Below are 25,199 nucleotides of genomic sequence, written 5' to 3'. Positions count from 1 at the left end.
ACGTGCACAACATTCAAGGCTGTTATCAGTCACGGAAGCTACGTACACAATAATGAAGGCTTCTCTCAGAGTCACTGAAGCTACGTGCACAACATTCAAGGCTGTTATCAGTCACGGAAGCTACGTACACAATAATGAATTCTGCTCTCAGAGTCACTGAAGCTACGTGCACAACATTCAAGGCTGCTATCAGTCACCGAAGCTTCGTACACAATAATGAAGGCTGCTCCCAGAGTCACTGAAGCTACGTGCACAACATTCAAGGCTGTTATCAGTCACGGAAGCTACGTACACAATAATGAAGGCTGCTCTCAGAGTCACTGAAGCTACGTGCACAACATTCAAGGCTGCTATCAGTCACGGAAGCTACGTACACAATAATGAAGGCTTCTCTCAGAGTCACTGAAGCTACGTGCACAACATTCAAGGCTGTTATCAGTCACGGAAGCTACGTACACAATAATGAAGGCTTCTCTCAGAGTCACTGAAGCTACGTGCACAACATTCAAGGCTGTTATCAGTCACGGAAGCTACGTACACAATAATGAAGGCTTCTCTCAGAGTCACTGAAGCTACGTGCACAACATTCAAGGCTGTTATCAGTCACGGAAGCTACGTACACAATAATGAAGTCTGCTCTCAGAGTCACTGAAGCTACGTGCACAACATTCAAGGCTGTTATCAGTCACGGAAGCTACGTACACAATAATGAAGGCTGCTCTCAGAGTCACTGAAGCTACGTGCACAACATTCAAGGCTGTTATCAGTCACGGAAGCTACGTACACAATAATGAAGGCTGCTCCCAGAGTCACTGAAGCTACGGGCACAACATTCAAGGCTGCTATCAGTCACGGAAGCTACGTACACAATAATGAAGGCTTCTCTCAGAGTCACTGAAGCTACGTACACAACATTCAAGGCTGTTATCAGTCACGGAAGCTACGTACACAATAATGAAGGCTTCTCTCAGAGTCACTGAAGCTACGTGCACAACATTCAAGGCTGTTATCAGTCACGGAAGCTACGTACACAATAATGAAGGCTTCTCTCAGAGTCACTGAAGCTACGTGCACAACATTCAAGGCTGTTATCAGTCACGGAAGCTACGTACACAATAATGAAGTCTGCTCTCAGAGTCACTGAAGCTACGTGCACAACATTCAAGGCTAGTACACCTCAATCCTAAAATTTACTGTTGGTAAGTTACTGCACCATTTCACAACGCCAAGAATTCGCCAAACGAAAAATAATGCAGGGGATTACCAAAGATGTCATGTACGTTGTTCAAGGTTGTTCTTATAAAGGTTTGAAATTATACCAAAAAAAATGTTTTCTCTATGCTAATATAAAACAGGAAATTGTTTCCAAATACATCTTATTAAAAACAGTTAAGGTAACAAAACGTAAAACTTGTTGTCACCAAATGATTAGTAAAAATTCCAGAAAAGTCGTTGGTCGCTATTTCATAGTTTTTGTCGTTAGGCCCTTCCTCAAAACCGCTAGTTCTAGCGACTTGTTGCTAAAGTTGGCAACACTGACTGAAGCTACATGCACAACAATCAGGGCTGCTTTCAGAGCCACTGAAGCTACATGCACAACAATCAAGACTGCTATCAGAGTCACTGATGTACATGCGGTACACAACAATCAAGGATCCTGTCAGTCACTAAAGTTACGTACACAACAGTCAAGGCTGCTATCACAACCACTAAAGCTTCGTACACAATCACTGAAGTTACGTACAAAACAATCAAAGCTGCTATCACTACCACTTAAAAATACATTAAAGGAAGAAGGATTCTATCACAACTATTGAAGCTACGTACATAATCACCATACACACATTTACACATCAATTGAAGTGCTATGACAACCACCAAACTAGGGTTACCATCCGTCCGGCAAAAGGAGGACATGTCCTTTATTTAATCATTTTATCCTGTCCGGCAGGCATTAAAAAAATTGAAATTTCCGTCATTTCGCATTTCAACTGAATTAATATGAATATTGAATAATGTGCGATATTATGCATAGAATATCTAAACAAATTATGAAAACCTATGAAAGAATTTAACTGCTTTCAATGGTTGAAGCTGGAGCACATAAGAAAAACATAAAATGTGATGACATATTTACACGCATTAAATTCTTACACTCTAAAAAGTCACTATTCATGATTCTAAGCTATTTTATCAATTTTATTCTGCAATATACAAAGATATGCCAATCAAGTTAATTTGGACAAAGATTTTAAGTTTAGATAAACAATGGTGCAAATTCTTCAATTCCAATAGTTCTGCGAGCACTGAAACGTTTTCAGAACTCTTAAAAATATGTCAATTCTATTTATTTATCCCAAGTCACAATGGAAGTGCTGAGAGAGTATTTTCCCTAATATCTGCTCAATGGACAAAAGAACGAAATCGCATGCTAACGGAGACAGTCGGAGGTATCATCATGGTGAAATATAATTTCAAGGACATTTCCTGGAACAGTTCCATAGTTATTTGTTACAAGATATAAGTTTGCCTCTTGGCTCTTGTGCACAAAGTGGGCTCCACCGATAAATAGGTACAGATGTAATACAGATCCAGCAACTAGTGATAAAACTGAGTAAGATGAGCCATTGTTTTTATCTTTAATTTTGTTCACACCAATTTTTAAAAAGTTCTCTTTTTTCAGCACTGTCCTCTTATTTTAGATTCCATGTCCTCCTATAGAATTTCTTTTCATGGTAACCCTACACCAAACATACCTACAAAACAATAAAAATTGTTGTAGGAAACACCGATTCGTTCGCAGTAATTAAATAAGCTAGCATCACCATTAGGCTTCACACTGCTACCACAGTCTAGTATATACAGTCACGAAGATTGAGTTGTGAGGGTGCTAGGAACAATAGACTGTGCCAGTACTATTTCGCATTGTCTGTAATGAGTCCACGCCTGTGGAGTAACGGTTAGCACGTCTAGCCGCGAAACCAGGTGGCCCGGGTTCGATTCCCGGTCGGGACAAGTTACCTGGTTGAGGTTTTTTCCGGGGTTTTCCCTCAACCCAATATGAGCAAATGCTGGGTAACTTTCGGTGTTGGATCCCGGACTCATTTCACCGGCATTATCACCTTCATCTCATTCAGACGCTAAATAACCAAAGCTGTTGATAAAGCGTCGTAAAATAACCTACTAAAATAAAAAAAAATGTCTGTAATGAGGCGTTAGTAGCTATCCTAGTTGGTTAGCAAATATCTATGGATGCATACTTACTACATATTGAGCTTCATGACTGTATATACTAGACTGTGCTGCTACGATCAATCATTTCGCACAAGCTACCATCAAAACTGTCTCAAATAATTATAGAATAGCAACAATACCAGTAAGTCGTTATTGATATGGCATATGGCCGCACGAAACTTGCTTATCCCTTTTTCGTTGCAGTAAATCGATATCGTATTATTTTCTTATTATTCGTAATAGTCCAATTATGCTCCAAATCTTGTTAATAAAAGACAAAAGAGTAATGCACTTGTATTTATAGAATATTAATCTTGAATTATTTACAGTAAAAATTTTGGTCTGTGCTGGTTAGAGTGGCAGCACTGTGAACTGCACGTGTTCGCGTGCTTTCGCTCTGGATGAAAGATGGTGTTATTGCATCATTCCTAATACGGGATGCAGCGTGACTAATTATATATATGCATGAACTTTAAGGCTTGTACCGGACTGTGACGTCACTACTACCCAGTCACGCCGCGACATGTACAATGGTGCTGATCTGACCAAAACCTGAAACTAAAATCACTTTGTCTTGATCTCGTAGCTACGGGCGGCTTGCTGCCAACAAAATAACAAATACGCGTAATGACGTAATTCGTGTTCGCTCGGAATACTCTCAATACTACATTTATTTAACCTTAGCTAGGATTTGATGGGTGTCGGTAGTTTTTTTGCCATCATTATTATTGATTTTTTTGGTCTTTTAGAAAGTCCTAGACCCTGTCGATGCGTGTACCTGTCGCTAGTTGATGCGTATTTTCATAAAACGGTGTCCACTTAAACCACAAACATGGCGTTGGCACAACAAATACAGCATCCATGCTGTTGGAGCCCACAACCGTGCCCTTCGCGAAGCGTTAACTTTTCTCCTTAACCGTTATATTTACACTGGCAAGCAATATTATTAATTAATTAATTAATTAATTCATTCATTCATTCATTCATTCATTCATTCATTCATTCATTCATTCATTCATTCATTCATTCATTCATTCATTCATTATTTTCTGCCTAAGGGCTTCCACTTAAAACCCAGCATCCTCCAATCTTTCCTATTTTCTTCCTTTCTTTTAGTCTCATACGATCCATATATCAAATGTCGTCCATCATCTGATATCTTCTTCTACCCCGAACTCTTCTCCCGTTCACCATTCCTTCCAGTGCATCTTTCAGAAGTCAGTTTCTTCTCAACCAGTGACCCAGTCAATTCCATTTTCTCTTCATGATCAACTTCAGCATCATTCTTTTTACAGCCACTCTTTGCAACACAGCTGCATTTCTTATTCTGTTTGTCAAATTCACACGCTCCATTTATCTCCATATCCACATTATTTTCAAATATTTTTAGTCCCTTCTCTTCAATTCATCGTAATGTCTATGTTTCTGCCCCATACAATGCCACACTCCACACAAAAAAACACTTCACTAGTCTCTTGTTTAGTTCTTTTTTTCAGAGATCCGCAGAAGATGCTCTTTTTACTAATAAAAGCTTCCTTAGCCATTGACCTTGGCAACAGCTCATGTTACTGCTTATAGTACACCCGAAGTATTTGAAGCTGTTCATTTCCTCTACTCCCTCATTTAGAATTCGCAACTTTATCTTCTGTATTTTTCTTCCTATGACCATGGTCTTCGTCTTTTTCGCAATTATCTTCATCCCATACTGCTCACAGCTGTCATGTAGCTCCAGTAGCATATATATATATATATATATATATATATATATATATATATATCTTAGTTTCGTCTCCTCTTCTGCTAACAACGCCATATCAATAGCAAATCTTATGCACTTTATTCTTCTTCGTCTTACTATCACTTCTCACATGTTTTGAAAACAGTTCTTGACTAAATCTTCCAATTAGATGTTAAACAGAGTAGGTGATAAAATACATCCTTGTCGTACTCCTGTCCCTATTTCACCTTCTCAGATTTCTTCTCCTATTCTGACTTTTTATTCCTTGTCGAGAGTTAGCAACTTCTGTCTATTCTTCACTAAAGACGATCGTGTTCTGTTTTTAAGTTGTGCGTGGAAAGTCGAAAGGTGTATCTACCACTACGTACTATTACACTGCTACTATAGTAATAATAATAATAATAATAATAATAATAATAATAATAATATGCGGCCATCCGAGTAGCTCAGTTTATAGAGCAACTGGATACAGAATGAACTTTTATTTCCGGGATGATGGCGGCAATTTTCTAGTTTGAAAAACTTCGAAAACTGTTGAGTACCAAAACGATTATGAATTTATTCGTTCTGTGGTGTTTTCTGACGAAAGCACTTTTCATCTTCTTTCAGGTAAGGTGAACAGACATAACCTCAGAATCTGGGAGTCGGAAAATACGCGTACCTACGTGGAACTTGACTAGGCTATATGCTTGATGTCTACCTTGTTACCAAAGGGGGACACATTGAACATCTTTAAGGTAAGAAACTAAACTTTTTGATTTTCTCTTTTCATTGGTGCTATTTTCATGCACCTCAGGTTCATAGAACGTAAATTACATGTGTTCGAAACCGGAAAGGTCGTTTCTAGGCTGTAGAAGCTCTGTACAATGATCAATATTATCAATTTTTGTTTTTTCAAGGTTTTGGAGGTCAGAAAGGGATAATATGTCGATGAAAATCAGCATAAATTAATTAATGTTGGATTGAAGAAACTACAACTTCCTACAAAATTTCATTAATCCAGTGATTGATAATAAATTAAATTGCTTGTCAACATGCCACACAGTTTTCGTATTGCACTAATACTCATTAATATATATTATTTTAATGTACCGAAGTACATATGATATTTCCATGCAGATATTCTGCGTCATCATACGATGAAAGAGTAATGGAACGGAGAAAAATTCTCTCCGGCACCGGGATTTGAACCCGGGTTTTCAGCTCCCGGTGCCGGAGAGAATTTTTCTCCGTTCCATTACTCTTTCATCGTATAATACTCATTAAGTCTTAAGATTACGCTATTTTACTTTTTTGTTTTTTTTTATTGTATATAATCTTTAGTTTTTTTATTTAAGTCCAATTTTTGTTTTGTAATTATCAGTATTCCTCTTAGTTGAATTTATGAACTATAAAAAATTGGAAAAGTATTTGCGAGTAAATTTGTTGGGACCGAGCCCTCGTTTTATAGAAAAAGAATTTACCGGGCCTCCGTCTCTCAGAGGTTGAGAACTGCTGGTGTAAACTAGGCCTATGTGTTCATTTTTCACCTCCCAAAAAATTAAATTCGAAGGAATTGTAAATCGCCGATAGCTGCATAGCCTAAAGACAGGAAATCTTCTATCTGCTGTTCAAATGTTATACCATGCCCTTATCGAGATAGTAGGTCTACATAGGCCTATTATGTACGATACACGGATGATATGTCCACTTCTTTACGTCCACAGACAAAATGTCCATTTTTTTACGTCCACAGTCCAAATGTCCAATTTCTTCTGTCCTTTACATTAAAGTCAATTAATTTATAGGTCCAGTTATTTAAAGTCCACTACATTACAGGTCCATTTGTAGTTGTGTCCACAGATGGTTTGTCCATAATTTAAAAGATCCACAAATCTGAAGTAATAACCAATTTAAAAAATCTTCAGTCTGCTTTTAATATGATGAAAATAATACAGTCAACCAGATGTACATTATTTTAGATTTTTAATATTAAGCTTACATAATAACTGTAATTGTAATGTTTATTCAATTTTAAAAATACAATTAATTTGCTTCATTATCGTTTTCATCATAAGGAAGTTCTTCTGCATACGGTTTCAACCGATAACTAGATAGATAGATGGCTTTATTGAGTAATATTATACATACTGGTTTTTATATTATCATAGTTTTCTCTCAAATCCAATGCACGGATCTTCTGACCGTACGTGCTTTGTACCTAAAACAAGTCCTACTTTGTAGGTTTCACCCCCCCCCCCCACCTATGATTATATCCACTACTCTCTAAAAGAACACACATATTAAAATGAAAATGGCACACAAAACATGTTATATAATATATCCTACCTAAAACAGACATAAAAGTGTAGAGTTGGGTAGGTACTATTATCCCTTCTTCAGTTCGTGTCACAAACTTCAACAGCTGAAGTTCTAATCTTTCTCGCCTTCAAGAGGAACAAGTCAATCTTTTGTTCGTATTCTCTATTCCCCATGAGGTCAAGGCATGCAAGCGAACTCCTGTTCCTACCGATAACTAATGCCTTTAAGATATGTCTTCAGCGTTTTCTACACATACCTGGTAATTCCGCACCATTTCCTCAGTGTGTCTTGAATTTAAAACATAGGACTTCTTTATGAGATGACGTATTGCCATATGACCTGCCATTAATTGATGTATTAATAACTGATTATCATTTTGGTCCTTCTGCAAGTTTTCTATGAACTTCCATATGTTAACATGGTGAGTTACTATACATTTTTTTAATTTGGAGTGCCATCCGTCTATTGTATTAATTGCCCTTTGAGTCCCATTCAAGACTAGGTTATAAACATTCCAGACATGCAGAGGAAAGTGAGGCGGCACCTCTCGTCTTCTACCTCTGGCAGGTATCCCTCTTACGAAGATCCTTTCTATGTATAATGATAAATCTAATACTGATTCCTCTACACCATCAGAAACTTCATAAAATATATTCACATTATGATCCATTGGTATGAAAGGTATGGACATTAACTTTCGGATGTCATTTCTTACTCTGTCATTTTCCCTGTCATTATAAGCAGCCTTTAATCCAAGTTGAACAACATGACGCCAAATGGCCTGACAGAAGTGGAAAAGACAACCTCCTATTTTTGTTCTGTAAGATATATTATGGACATTATAATGAATTGACAGTAAAAGTCATTGTATATAGCTAATGTAATGGACAAAATTTCTTGTGGACATATTTGTTTGTGGATTAAATGTCTATGGATGTTATGTTCAGTGGACAAAACGCTTGTGGACATAACGTGATTATGGACATTTTTTGTTTGGACTTGATGAAAACTGCACATAACTGTTATGGACCAACCATCCTGGAACCATTCTGTACACCTTGTGTTGGACACCAGTATAAAATGTATCACTTCAGTCAATTTTCAACCTCTGTTTTCAGGCATTGATCTTTATGGTTGATTCAGCATTGTGGAAAGCATAACTACACGTGTTGCCAATATCATGAAGGTTATTCCTTGTTCTTTAATGGCTTTCTTTATCTCGATTCGAAGTCGGCAGTAAAAGCTCTGATTTTATATCCCATTGTCCCGGACTGCAGAACACGAGACAATTGCGTTGCTTAACTTATTGAAACTCTTATATTACTGGAATATTCTTCTTGTTAGCGGCCATCTTAAAAATCAAAATAAGACGCCGTGGAGCCAAATGACAGTGTATCCGGAACGCATTGCGTGTGGCATATGTTTTATATGAAGACTCCGTCCCAGAATTTCAATATTCTGTCTGGCGTGTGAGACCTGCTTTATTCCAGTCACATTTCTCTTCGTTTCGTGAGATTCTTTTTTTGTTCCTCGGGAGGAGGGCGGCAGTTGGGAGGTGAGGAAGGGGGAGGATACAGAGATACAAATGAAGCTAACCTCCAAGTCCTAATGAATGAACAACAGACTTGTTTGTGGCTTGATACAGGCTAAATAAAGTGATAAAACAATTGCTGCACACAAAACCAACTCTTCCTTGCTAAACTTTTTGTCGCATGGCAAGTAGGTTCCAGAGAAAAATAAAAAATCTGTCCATCGTTATTTCTCGTGAGCAGAAGTCATAAGTGGTTTAGGAGAAACCAACAAAGGTACTAATTTGCCTCCTTTAAGTGTGCAGTTTAAGTGCAAAAATAAACTCCGAGGCAGAAACATGTTAAATGAAGCAACTGTAGGTTATATTGAACTTGGAAATGACGGTTATGTACATTAGGAGGATGCAAGAATAATTTGAACCACCGGCGTAGCTCAGTCGGCTAAGACGCTTGCCTGCCTGCCTGGCGCGGGTTCCATTAATCTACCGCTTGGGCTGATTATCTGGTTGGGTAATCCCAACCGTAAGGCAAATGTCAGGTAATCTACGGCGGATCCTCGTCCTCATTTCCCTTATCTTGCCAAATACCATCTCGCTATCACCAGTCCCATCGAATCTAAATACCTCGTAGTTGATACAGCGTCGTTAAATAATCAATAAAGAAAAAATAATGATTTGTCTTGTGATTGTAGTCTTTATTACTATTTTGTAACTTACAACGACGTAGATATATTTATTGGCATTTTAAAACTAAGTTTAGTGGATTTTTTCAGGCTGTGGAACTGTGATGTAAATGTACATTTTTGACCATAGGGATAATGAAATTAAATGCAAATTTATAGTATTTGGAAATTATTGATGGTTTATTGCCGTATTTGTAGTTCAATTGGCAGAACGTTGACTTAAAACGAACGCGGACCAATGTTTAAATTTCAGCAATGGTGGAGTTGTTTTTGTGATGGACAAAGACTAAGATTCCTCGTCATTCCATGAACACATTCTACAACTTCCCTTCCATTACCATCTTCGTTTCTAAAAAAAAAAAAAAAAAAAAGGACACCACTTGTATTATCGTGATGACGAATCGATCATCTGCTATGGTGGTTGTCCAAATATTGGTAAATGACAGTCATAGTTGTTTCTAGAAGAAACATGACAAACTGCTGGGTAACTTTCGATGTTGGACCCCGGACTCATTTCACCGGCATTATCACCTTCATCTCATTCAGACGCTAAATAACCTAGATGTTGATAAAGCGTCGTAAAATAACCTACTAAAAAAACATGACAAACACTTTATACTGATTTGACGGGTGGAGAATAGAGATGAACAAAACTAACTGCCGCTCTCGCTTGCTGTGTTTGTTGCATTTGTCTTTCGAGTCTAGTCTCGTCTCGTCTCGTTATTCTCGTGCGCTTCGAGTCTCGCTCATCATTCTCGAAATATCATTTGGTCGGAGTGGAAAGATTTCGTAACTTTGAATAACATACATAATTGAAATAAATGACATTATAAATGTTTAAATGAGACAAAAAGACAAAACAGAACAGTACCTTAGTTATCAAAATGTTCTGATTCTATTATGTGATATTACCTATGGTTATATAAATAGAAAAAAAATTCTCAAATAAATTTTCATTTCTAAGGAATATAAAACATAAAGTTAATATCTTTTTACTTTAGATTGCACACTTGATCTCAGACATATGAAAAAAAATTCCTAGCTTTTTAATAAAGGCCTAGTAATTAAATAAAGATTGGGGAACGGATTATTATTATACACTGATAGATAGAGATGATGTTTCAAATAGGCTACGTGAATGTTTATACATAAATAACAGTTGCCAAAGTGGACAAAACTTCAGTTAGGTATACACAACTGTGGTGATTCAAGGCTGCTTGACGTTCGGGACTTCGGGAGTGATCAATCACGGCGTCTCGAAACACTCACAAACTGTCTTTACGTCAACGACGCTACGTATAGAATATTGTGGTGCGGGTTTTCGGCTTTGCAGGCGATGTTAGTCTTAGTTTCTCGATCGTTGTTCACCTCTAGTGGAGAAGAATGTATGATGATACTCGTGTTTTCTTATGTTTATTATGTACGAGTAAAAAAGTCCAAGAAATGTCTTCTCGAAACAGTTTAATAATTTTATCCGGAAAGCACACAACATATTTATATTTAGTAACTTTATTATGGAATCCAGCTTTGGCGCTATTTCTTTTTACATCGCTTACAGTATTTACCCGCATGTCACAAAGATAAGATTGCTGTGTCGCTTGTGTTGGCCTTGCAACATGGGATTCTTTTTATCTTGTGGCTTGTTTGCGCTCTGTAAGACGATCTCGCGCATCGCGATTCGCTACTGTTTGGTAAACAGAGACGAGGTCACGTGACCGCTAAAATGATATCTGCACCTGTTGCAATAGAAGTTGGTTCTGAATATAACAGTTGCAGGTGGAAAGTCAATAAGGGTTCTTTCTTTCCGACAATTGAAAGAAAAAATGGCTTAAGGAAGGTTTTTACTTCGAATTCCTTGCCAATGCTACTGTAGATTATTTGCGGTAAGGTAAAAAAGTATGTGAAAATATTCAAGTAACCAGATAGGTGTAACAATAAACGAAAATATAATGGAGTATTTCAAGAAGTACACAGTATTTGGATGTGGATGTACGTAATATAAAGGAATCGGCAAGAGTACGAGGCAATGAAACAGATCTTCGTATCTGGTTAAAACTGCACGTTGAACGTTTAATGGCAGCGTTCTCAGTGGTATAGTGATTACCATATTAGCAGTCGGGTAAAAGCTTCCCGAGTTGAAACGGGTAAAAGCTTCCCGAGGGCGGCATTGGCCATTCGGTATCTCATGTAACATACCTACGCGCAAGGGGAAAGAAGAAGTGGACTGAGAAGCTCCCCTTCCTCGCTACACTTTCACTTGCAGGTTGCTAGCTCGCTTACTCCCACCACGAGATTCTTACTATGAGCTACGGCGCACACAAACATTTGGTTTCACGAGATAACGAATGACCTTTACAATCCTTTACATGATTTCGTCCGAGAGAGAAGTAAAGCTTTGGGTTCTGTATATTTACGACACGATATAGAACTATCTCTGATACAGGGGCTCCACGCAAATTCTTCGGTAATTTTTTAACCCACGCTGAATAAACAACTTTCAAATTGAATCTTAAATTAAATATTACTACAGTACTGATACTGTTCTCCAAGCAGGAGATTAACCGTGGAAGAAATGTGCTTACTTTTGCGTCATCTATTGAAGAGAAGTAGGTAGATAATATTACCGTTATAACGTCAGTTTAAAAAAACGTGCGATCTCCTGCATATGTCATTTCCTGTATGGAGAGATTAAAAGACCAGGAAATTAACCGTGATCTAATTTTGTAACTAGGGTAGTATAAATATGTATCAGTGTTACCGTTTGTGCTTTGAGAGTTAGCCAATGGAGATGCGTGTACCCACATGTGTTATCTTATGACATAAACATTTATTCACAGCATTACCCCGCTGCATCTCATTCCCCTGAGACTTTCTCCTGCTTGGAGTACAGTACTCCTGTTACTACTAATACTATTACGTAGTTATTGTTACTATTCTACTACTACTACTACTACTACTACTACTACTACTACTACTACTACTACTACTACTACTACTACTACTACTACTACTACTACTACCACCACCACCACCAACACCACCAATACCACCACTACCACCACCACCGTCACCACATAATATCTTCTTCCATATTTACTTTGACAACTGTTAGTTAAACTCAAGTAAGTTTATATAAAACTGTGAGCAGACGCAACATGATGTGCATTTTCTGTGAAAGAAATAAATAATTCTCCTTAGCAATAGCAAATCTACCTTTATAAAACATCATCAGTGTTTAGTTAGTAATATAAAATATAGAGCAGCCATGTTCAAAGATCTTAAATTTACGGCGTTGCAATTATTTTTTATTGATGTTATACATTGATATGCAAAACAAAGCTATTCCATTAGAAGCCTTCAAATGCCTTTAGGGTGACGAAATGGTAAGACTTCTACCTCACGATATAATCAGCACTGAGTAGCAGTAGGGCCGCCTTATCCCTCAAGTTTAAAGACAGAGAGTTGTAAGTATTACACATAACAAACAATGGAGAGTTCTTGAAGAAAACAGTTCTAGGAATTGGAATAACAAAAGGTTGATTATACAACTTTTAACACTGCATCACTTCGGAGACATCAGCGACAGAGACATCAGCACAGACATGGAAATTCTATACAGTACATCCAACCAAAAAGCCAGAAACTAAACACACTAGAACAATATGAAATATACAGACACACGAAAACACACTCTAATGAAATTCTCAACACACAACTCAATTTCAGAACACACACACACTTTGTCTCCACATTACACTACACAAACACACCCCCACAGGAAACAAACAAGATGCAACGACCAGTTCTGAAGAAGATCAATAACAGGTCGAAACATGTAAACCAGGTACGATAGAATTTAACACGAGAAAGTCATATAATACATATTCGGAAACAAAAGGTTGCCTATGACGTAATTCTGTTATTTTTACATTGAACTGAAGGAATTTAAGAAAATCACAGTTATTTAGTATACCGTTAGGAGTCTAGAGTATTCATTTCTGTTAGAGGCTGAGTGAATCCCGAACCAAGGGAATGGATGGATTAGACAGTGGAGGAAAACCTATGATTCCATTGGAAATCGAACCCGCGACCTTCCGACTTGCAGCGCAATGCTTTAACCAAGGGAATGGATGGATTAGATTTATTTTAGTAGGTTATTTTACGACGCTTTATCAACAGCTTTGGTTATTTAGCGTCTGAATTAGATGAAGGTGATAATGTCGGTGAAATGAGTCCGGGGTCCAACACCGTAAGTTACCCAGCATTTGCTCATATTGGGTTGAGGGAAAACCCCGGAAAAAACCTCAACCAGGTAACTTGTCCCGACCGGGAATCGAACCCGGGCCACCTGGTTTCGCGGCTAGACGTGCTAACCGTTACTCCACAGGCGTGGACTGGATGGATTAGACAGTGGAGGAAAACCTATGATTCCATTGGAAATCGAACCCGCGACCTTCCGACTTGCAACGCAATGCTTTAACCACGGCTGTATCGCGGATGTAAAATATGTGGAAATTGTACAGTCATGGCAGGGAAAACAAGGGTACTGTCATAAAATTTGTCCCACCTTCGTTCTATCAACCACCACTTGACCTCGCTGTGGTTTCTGCTTGGGTTTCTAGCCAGAAAATTAGACGCTTTACCCGTTTGGCGAACTTTCCATCCTGCGCAGCGCATTTTCCTCTCTTCCTTTGTGCAAGAACCTGTAATGAATGTGGATACGGAAGGAAAGGTGAAACAAGTTAACAGAGTTGCTCGCCTTTCAATTGTTTCAGTATTGCTAGAAGCGTATCTAGGTAACCGGTTCCTTATCAACGCAAAGGCGCCCGCCGGACACTCACTTTGCATATGAGCAGCTCTGCAAAATTAACACAAGTCGTACGTAGTAAAAAGCTAATTAAAGAAGAACTGTAGTACGCAACTCCCGATAATTCGTGCTCCTCTTATCTGAAGTTAGTTTTCTAATTTCGACGTTATGACCTATCGGTGATGAATATGACGCACTGTGTGGGACGTACATTGACGTCAGTGTCATTTATTTATGGATAGCCTACGTGTACTTAAGTGCAATTTTGCTTAGTTATTGCGAAGAAAATTCTGACTAGTACATAAAGCCAGCGATGGACTAATGTGAAATTGTGGCTCAAAGTTCTGCATTTAGGCACATATATAGAGGGTGGAAGTGAAATAGCCTTGCAGGTTTCCACAGCGAATAGCTCATGTTGTATATAACAAAAAACTATTATATCATAGTGTTGGAAAGTTTATAGTTTTTTTCCCAAATGTTTAACAATTTTTTTTCGGTAATTATTGCGAGTAAGATCGTGATTTTTGCCAATATCGATAGGAAGTATAATAAAGAATAATTTATCCCTCAAGCATATTTCAATAGCGTGCACGATTTTCGTGTAAATTTAATTGTAAAAGCCTCTAAATTCAAGTCATTGCACGAAGCGAGCAAGTGGCAACGTCTTCGCAGAGAGCAGCTCATCTACTGACACTCGCCGAGTTCGTTGACCTCTTACATCTGTATCACGAGCAAAGTGTGTTAGCGACGATGTTACCGGACTACTGAAACTTGAAACTCAATTTTCTAGTTAACCGTGCATTTAATCACGAAATGTAATATAGATTTTCTATTCATTTACATATACCCTATGGTCCCTTTCAATCTGAAAGGTTATTTCACTTCCACTTTGTATATATATATATTGTTTGTTTTCGAGCTTTGTCTTTATATGCTTGTACGAGTCAGAGGTACAAAAGTCAGGAAAGGTTGTTTCATTTTCAAGAAAACTTCTCTTTAAAATATGTATAATTGTTTTAGTATTATTGCTTTGCAAAATGAAATAAATAAACAGCAATTCAAGGTATTCTTGAGTGAGTCAATGTGTGTGTGTGTGTTTTTTTTTTTTTGCAAGAACTTGCGATAAAATTATTCTTTCGCCTCTACAAAAGCGAATTGGGCTTAAAGTTTTATGAATGTAATTGAGGTTGTGCCAGCATTTTGAGAGGATTTCAAACTAAACTGATGGAGTTATGGACCCTGTGGAAGCTTGTCAAAATATTTGAAGATATTCCTAAAGATTTTCTTATTAATGCTTCTCATTCGTTAGAAGACGACGGGGGGTGGGGTACTAATACAGAGGAGAAAAATGACGAACATATCCGAATTTTTTTAATTGACTTATATATTAATAAATCCCAATCTTTTATGAACAAAATTGTGTTATTTTTCTACATACATGCTTACCAACAAAGTTATAGAACTTTTTCAATCTTTCTTCCCATATTGTATTCGATGAATTATTTGAAAAATACAATCTGATCTTATGTCGCTTAACATGCATATTTTTATTCCTTAATATTTTCAACACGCTGCGATATTTTGCGGGATATTAAGGACATTTTTATCATGCTAAATTATGCGATCTTGATTTTAATCACAAGCATGGATCTTAAGGGGAGATGGAATATGCCAATTACCGAACAAAACATGTGAGTTTGAGTCTGGACTCGCCATTGTTTTCCATTGGTAGATTAGTGAAATTTTGGTCATTTTCAGTAAAAAATCGCATTTTCGTTTTCTTGTGCAAAATGAATATGCAATCTCTTAAATGGCCGTCGGAACATGTGGTCACACCACCTCATTCTAGTGCCGAGGAATACATTTACATTTACCATTGTAAGTTATTCCAGTTTTGAGGGAAGCCACGCTTAGATTTTTTTAACTTAGGGCCTATCATCCTCAAATATCAATTCCCAGCGACTTTAAAGGAATGAACTTGAACATTGACGATGACCACACTAAATATCGCCTTGCGAGTTCCGTTATCAGGAACTAATTTAAAGTTATGGATGCTGTGTTTGATTAGGTTTGTTAATCGAGGTTGTCGTAAATTAAGTTGATTGCAAGTGCATGTTACTGCTATCTTTATAGCATATAATTTTTTTATGCGCTACAAGAAAGAATCTTTAACATTTAGAACTGTGAAGGTCTAAGATTAATGGTGTGTTAAGTATGACCGTGCAGTATGACGGGCTCTTGTACCGGGTGTTCAACAATACATTTTTTTAGTATGTTCTGCAATACTCGACGCCGCGCCCTACAGGACACGTGCGGCAGAAAATATTTATAATACTTTTCTTATGAGTGAAATCTAAATATTCTAGGCTGGTTTCTGGAAAAGAAAGGAATTTTTTTTTCGTGCTTCGTACGTTTGTATTCCTCGGCGAATTTTTTCTTACACCGATTTTCACAAAACTTGGTATTACTCTAGATCATATATATCCAGATTGCTCGGCTTTGACGATAACAACTTTTGTCAGGTTTACTATGCTGCCATCTAGACTCCCATTTGAATTGCATTAGCGACTGTACTGTCATCTCGTGTTCGTTTACGGCGGACAGGTGGCGATCCTGGCGGTTATTCTCTTCAAAATGCTGCCGATTTTAACACAGGGATGATCTATCTGTTAAATATATGATCTAGGGTATTTTACCTGTATAATCTCAACTCGCAAATACAGTTCCGTAATTTCAAAAACTTAATTCAGAATTAATTTTTAAATTTTGTCGAAAGTCTGTGTCTTGTAATAGATACAATCTTAACTACATATTCCTCCATAATGTGACACTTCCCTCATGTGGCAAGCTTAGAGGAATTTTCTGTTATAGGCCTATGTCTCTCACAGTTGTTGCGAAATATGCCACCGTTTCGACGCTAGTAACTTTCGTTTCTAAAATCTGTTCAGCGGGTAAAATGTTTATATATAATTTAAAAATTAATAAAAGTTCCCCTTACTAGAGTCATAAGAAGTGCTGGAAGTGTCCTTCTTCTGCTTCAATAGATACGAAATATTCCATGACTTATTGGATGTTTTCTTCCATCTTCTACATAAATTAAAAAAAAAACTCGCTGCAATTTCCTATACTTACTTACAAATGGCTTTTAAGAAACCCGGAGGTTCATTGCTGCCCTCACATAAGCCCGCCATTGGTGCAAGATTAATCCAGTCTCTACCATCATATCACACTTCCCTCAAAACCATTTTAATATTATCCTCCCATCTACGTCTTGGCCTCCCCAAAGGTCTTTTTTTTCCTCCGGCCTCCCAACTAACACCCTATAAGCATTTCTGGATTCGCCCATACGTGCCACATGCCCTGCCCATCTCAAACGTCTGGATTTAATGTTCCTAATTATGTCAGGTGAAGAATACAATGCGTGCAGTTCAGTGTTGTGTAACTTTCTCCATTCTCCTGTAACTTCATCCCTCTTAGCCCCAAATATTTTCCCAAGGCAATATCCTATACACTGTTCTGAAAACGCAATAGCTACATTACTGTACGCAAAAATGAGTAATTCCGTTTATGATCTCGAACAGAAAAAAAAAACATAGTAACTTGCAGTACATTACGCACGATTGTTCAATTACTTCAGTATCTCACAACAGTCTGAGGTGAACTGCACGCATACAACGCCAGACAGTCAATCACCCTTCCACTACCCGCGTACGATAGGCACACTGTTTCTTTACGTCCCATAAAGTCATATACAGAGGACCCTATGTATTAATTTATACGTATTTTAACAGTATTTTTTGTGATTTTTATTTGTGGCAATGAAGAGTAAATAATAAATCAAAAGCAGTTTCATTCCGTCAGTCCCAAACAGAAATTGAAGTATCTTCGTGAGAAAAGCCAGCGCGCCGTTGACGTCATCTAAATATTTAATTACTTTTTGTCATTCTTTCTGTCCATTAAATTGATGTATGAATGAATTATAAACCCGTATTTTAACATCGACAGTAGTCTAACAACAGCCGCGCGAACCTTCTACTGCTTTGAATAGACAGCTTTTGCATGATCTCACGAATGCGTGGCAGTTCACGAGTGCTTCCCGCAGCGTTTTGGGAATAAAATTTCAACTGAGCGACAGCGATCTCACACAGCTTTTTGGAACATAAATACGGAACAAATTAAGGCTTATCCGTCACTTCTGTTTAAATATATGTGTAAATTGTAATTAATAATAATAATAATAATAATAATAATAATAATAATAATAATAATAATGATTTATTTAACCTGGCAGAGTTAAGGCCATACAGCCTTCTCTAACACTCAACGAGGAGTAAAACTGCGTTACAAAAAACACTACACATTTACAAAATACACTACAATTTTACACACAAAACTGAATAAGATAATAGAAATATAATGTAAACAACAAGTAAGTAGAAATCAGACATAATATATAACATACAGAAAAAGGAGAAAGCATAATAAAATGTGAACAGCAGGTCAAAATACATTAGAAATACAAAGTATAAAAAATAAGGCAATTAGTAATAATAATAATAATAATAATAATAATAGTAATAATAATAATTTATTTAACCTGGCAGAGTTAAGGCCAATACAGCCTTCTCTAACACTCAACCAGGAGTAAAACTGCGTTACAAAAAACACTACACATTTACAAAGTACATTACAATTTTACACACAAAACTGAATAAGATAATAGTAATATATTGTCAACAACAAGTAAGTAGAAATCAGACATAATATATAACATACAGAAAAGGAAGAAAGCATAATAAAATGTGAACAGCAGGTCAAAATACATGAGAAATAGAAAGTATAAAAAATAAGGCAATTAGTAATAATAATAATAATAATAATAATAATAATTATTTATTTAACCTGGCAGAGTTAAGGCCAATACAGCCTTCTCTAACACTCAACCAGGAGTAAAGCTGCGTTACAAAGAACACTACAAATTTACAAAGTACAATACAATTTTACACACAAAACTGAATAAGATAATAGTAATATATTGTAAACAACAAGTAAGTAGAAATCAGACATAATATATAACATACAGAAAAAGGAGAAAGCATAATAAAATGTGAATAGCAGGTCAAAATACATGTGAAATACAAAGTATGAAAAATAAGACAGTTAATAATAATAATAATAATAATAATAATAATAATAATAATGATAAAAATAAGAATAGTAATAATAAAAGTACTAATAGTAGTAATAAAATAGTGCACTACAAAGCATGCAATGAATACAATATTTTTAAGTACGCACAGTAAGGAAAATTATGATTATATATATAGCTCAACTTATCACATTATAGATATACCATTATCGGAAAATATGAAAGCAAAAATATAAATTAAGTTAAATATCACTAGAACAGAAAAAAAAGTGAAAACGTGGTAACATGCAATACAACACTTGTCATAATAGTAAGTTAGTTTGGCAACTCATCATAAGACAATTTTCTAACTTGGATTTGAAAGATATCAATGTTCGGCAGCCCTTGACTTCAGCGGCAGAGAGTTCCAGTGACGAGAGGTAGCAACAGTGAAAGATGAGGAATACAGAGATGATGTATGAAGTGGAATTTCTAGCGTGTTATCGCGTTGTGATCGAGTATTAATATTATGATAGCGAGAGAGAGTATGAAAACGAGCGAATAAATAATAGGATGAAGTGTGCATAATTCGATATAAGAGAGAAAGTGAGTGCAGATATCTCCTCTCATGTAACCTAAGCCATGATAATTTCTCGAAAGAAGGTGAGATATGATCATAGTATCGAACATTACAAATGAAGCGGACGCACGCGTTATGAACACGCTGCAGTTTCTAATGACAAAATAATGTTATTAATTAGTGTCGATAATTAAATATATCCATATTAACCATATGAGGACGATTAGCGCGTTTGGCCGCGAAACCGGTGGCCCGGGTTCGATTCCCGGCCTGGGCAAGTTACCTGGTTGAGGTTCCGGTGTTTTCCCTCAACTCAATATGAGCAAATGCTGGGTAACTTTCGGTGCTGGACCTCGGACTCATTTCACCGGCATTATCACCTTCATCTCATTCAGACGCTAAATAACCTAAGATGTTGATAAAGCGTCATAAAATAACCTACTAAGATAAAAACCATATGAGGAGCTTGATATCAAAGTTGGACAAGTTCACTTTTGCTTTTTTTTTTACAGGAGAGGCGAAAAACTAAATCCTCGGAAACAAACGTCACCGTTATATTTTTTTAAACATTCTCATAGGTCATAGAAATATTTTTTCACTCTCAAAATGTGATTAAAATTAATATTCAGGTCGAAATGTACGTTTAAAAAGTGGAGTTGTCCATCTCTGGAACTAAGTCATGCAGTTGTCTGCTTTTGTAACCAAACGAAACCATATTTAAAGTGAAATTGTCTACTTTTGAATCTAAGTCTCCTCTAACTCGGTTTCAAAGCAAATTTACGTAAAACAGTACTTATTCATTCAGAAACCGATTATATAAACAATCAGCCATGTTGGATTCGCGATGCATGATGGGAAAAGGTGCTACGAATGTGGGCTTCTCATTGGCTACTGAAGGAATTGTCCTAATTTGAAACCAAGCCACAGTGGAGTTGTCTACATTTTGATTCTAAAGCGCACAATTAAGTGCTATTTTCGTTCAGTTCTGTCCGTTTCTGAAACTTAACAGTTCCAGAATCGCATTCAGCACACAAAATTCTAGGAGAAAGAATCAATATCTCGAAATCGCAAAAAACGGAGTTGTCTAACTTTGATACTATCCTCCTCATATGATTTTGTACATGATTCGCAATAGAAGTTTAAAATGTGAACGTAGATAGAAATAAATATAAACTAGTGGCTTGTGCAGCAAATGCTGTAAACTAAGTTCATTAGACGTTCAAATAAATATTTTTCAGATTTATTTTCAATGAAGAATACCAGACATTTGGAAAGTTATTTGCTTCCATAACAATGAAAGATACTCTCTCTCGAGCCAATACTGAAGAGAACCACGCATATAAATATCTACACCACACCGCCATTAAATATATGAAAAAGACCCAACCCCACTTCATTAATAATTATAAAAATATTTGATTTTTAATAATATTATCTTACGTAAGTTTTATAGCTTTCAGTAACATATATTATATATACTATATGGCCGCCACTCAGTAAAATATAGAAATCAAAATCTAATTTAAGTTATTCTCTACATCTACTTAAATAACCCCAAAACGTTTCACTTTCATATCATCAATACAGCATTAATATGTATAATTAATGAAAAATAGTCACATCATGGCATTAACTACAATAATATTTCATTTCTAATGGTAATAATGTCATCAAACCACCTCAAGTTTTGTAGTTTTTCATATCCAATACACAGCTGTACCCAGAAAATTACACACTACAGAATCGAACCTGTAAATTATTTTTAGTAATTTAAGTTTTTAATAACCAATTTAATTTGAGCTCTAAATATGTCAGCATTCTTGCAGATCATGGCCTTCGTGTAATATTGTTTACTGTAGTATGTGTTTTGTTTTATTCTGAAATGCAACACGCCCGACTTGATGCTCGCTTCGCTTCTCCTTTACAAAAAAGCGAAGGTTATATCAAGTCGGCCGTGAATGCTATTAGCTAGTTCTCAAAACTGACGACAGATGGATTTTGGAAAATAGGAAAATTATGTTTAAAAATTGACATTTCACTGAAAACTACTATTTTTCCGAAAAAGTTTGAGTTCCAAGCTTCAAAATGAAGGGTCATTTATTAAAATCCGTCCGGCCGTTTTCCCGTAATTTCCATTACTAGTTCAAATTATATATATATATATATATATATATATTTATATGTAATTATTCCAGTATAGATTGATTTAAAGTCTACACTGTTTGCCCCATCCTATTACACTTGGTTTTGTCACATCTGGTCTGGTCATGTCTGGCTTTATCGCGTCTGATATTGTCTTGTCTCGTCTATTTTCGTGCTGCTCGGCCTTGTCCGTCCCGGTCTTATTCTGTCCTGTTTCCAATTTCGAGTACTGAGAAATACAACTGGCAGTTATTTTCTAACTGTTATGTTGGCAGCAATAATTTTGTTTTGCAGTAGAAGAAATTTGATGAAATGGAAGTAACTAGGCTTTTGAAATTTGAACGTAATTAATAATTAATAAACCAAAGCCATTTATTATTTACAGTTTCGACGTTTACTTTACTAGGTACAGAAACTATATATAGTTTAACAATATAATATCTTATACGAAATATTTACACACAGAATAATACATTTTACAGGAGAAAGAGTTCGTCGAAAGGGAAAGAGTACCTAAAAAGCTCATTGCATTTCCGCGTTGAATAGCAATACTAAAGTGTTGACGCAAATAAGTAGTGCAACGACGATCACCAGTAATGGAGATCAAAATTTTGCCGATTTGAGATACCAAAATTTTAGCTTCATTAATTAGTAATACCGGTATTAATATTAATATCGATACATAATTCAATTATGTTGCGTTGTGATTCCAAGTCAACACTATTTTCAGGTAAGTGTAATTAACCCTTAAATTAACACACAGGTTAATAGGCTGTCTGCTATAATTTTAATAGAACAATAGAAAAAAAAATTGGTAGGAAAATCAAAATTTCACAATACTATAATACTCGTATTATACAACATATAAAATATGAACATTGCGATAGTTGTTTTCTTTACAGTCCGACAAGGTTTAATAAACTAGTGTGAGAAATGAAGTTTCGCCAATTTAAGGGTTAAATAAGATTAACCTCTGGGCTTACTTGGTATGAAACATACACTTGGCTAATGGACAGAAATACATTTCTTAGTGTTCAGATTTTTATTAAAATGTCAAAGAAAGGAATTAGCACGGTAGCGACTTAGGAGGATGTAGGCCTACTGGTATTTTCAGTAGGGTATACATTTCAAAGTGGTATTCTGTTTTAGGAATCCGTACTAATCATTACACGTCATCAAACAGGATAGATTTTTAGGTTAGGTCTCTTGAATCGTAAACTGTTTAGTGAAAGCAATGAATTTCATGTTGCCAGACAAAACATATTTTAATATTAGATAACACTAATCTACCTGTTACCAACATAATGTACGAGAGGTCCAGGAGGAAAATACAGGCTATTCTTTCACATATTATTGAACCATTTAGAAAACATTTCCCAACATAAAGATGAAACGTGGTAAATAAGCAAGACATTGTTGTTATTATTATTATTACTATTATTATTTCAGTACATGACATAGTGACTTTACTCTCTTTGGTGGTATCTGGTATTAGTTGGCAACACTGAAGAGACAGCCAAATTAGCCTTTTAGAAACTACTCTTATGTGATTGTCACTATACAAACATTGATTACATACCTAATCTAACACAGCTGATATGTTGTCGGTAGAAAGTATAATGCATGCGCAGTAGGTATCACCCACTTCCAATGTATATAACGGCCATTATCGCTCAAGATATGCTGTGAGTAGTAAACACGCAAGAACAATATTATTAACCGGTCCCTAGAGTAGAAAAATAATGTGATCTTCCCTCCGAAGAATCTAGTACAATTCGAATGGATTTAAAAACCTTCAGCTGTTTTGTAATGACTATTACACTTTTACTACGTCACACTACTTTTGACCAATAAAACGGTACGAAAGGACGTCATGATTGGTTAATCATGACTGCTTATCGCACAATTTTATCACGTCCCTAGCATTTGTTTATTTTTATCACTACCCTAGCATTTGTTTCTTTGTTTACCAACATTTCAAACTGCACTGGTCGGGATGTCAAAAAACAGAAAATTGCAAACCACTCCAGTCGATGCACAGCAATTTCAAATATGACTCGCATTGGCATTCAATAACAAGAATTAATAAAGATCACTGGTCATATATATGAAGAGCACTATTTGGAAATCCTGAATAAGTTGAGGGATACACCATGTACATCAACGAGTCCTCTTCTTTTACGCACACGTCCAATATAACATCAACTGAACCACCAACCACTAAAACATTCAAATTTGAAAATTGTACTTCCAATAATTGTTTCTTTTAAAATTATTCATGTTTATTTTTTATTTCATCATCGTTAATTAAAACGTTTCTTGTTTATTACATCATCCCTAATTAAAACTTTTCTAACACTTGTTTATATTATTTAGGTTATGTTTGTTATACCTTCTGCTATATGATATTATGGATAGTCACGTATCAGAGATTGTTTAATACTAAGATTTATTGAAAATCATCTGTCAAGTGACGTTGATAACTGGGATCCGGATGATTGAAGTGGAATGCAAATGTTTTAATAAAAATGAAACTGAATCAACAAAGCCTTCTTGACTATTAACCGTTCACAGAGTTCAATAAGATTCCATAGTTGGCACAACTGATACCGGTAACAAGAAAACATAATCATAAAACACTACTGCCATATAGCGTAATGTTGAGATGGTACAATAATACATTTGAAGACAGTTGTATTTTCGTAAGCCAATTAATATTTTATTGTATTGGAGTACTTTGTTACTTCTAATCTTTATATACTTTCTCCTAATCGTGTAATAGTCAATTAAATCCCACTCGAGTTTTGATTTTCTCTAGATAAATCAAAACCTCTAGTGAGATTACTGTTGATAATTTCTTTTTTTAAACACAGAGTTGTGAAACTCTCATTTCTTGTAATGAAAATTATCATGGACACCCTATAATGTGGTGGACGGCCCTTATCTACCAGCCTGTGCCGCAAACTTGAGTTGAAATGTTGATGACAAGTTTCACTGATTCCACTTGCAGAAACAAACTAAAAAAAAAAAAAAAAAAAACAAACACTCCCGGCGTGTC

The sequence above is a fragment of the Periplaneta americana genome, chromosome 16 (assembly GCF_040183065.1).
Source record: "Periplaneta americana isolate PAMFEO1 chromosome 16, P.americana_PAMFEO1_priV1, whole genome shotgun sequence".
NCBI classification, from domain to species: domain Eukaryota; kingdom Metazoa; phylum Arthropoda; class Insecta; order Blattodea; family Blattidae; genus Periplaneta; species Periplaneta americana.
This window is presented reverse-complemented; position numbering follows the sequence as displayed.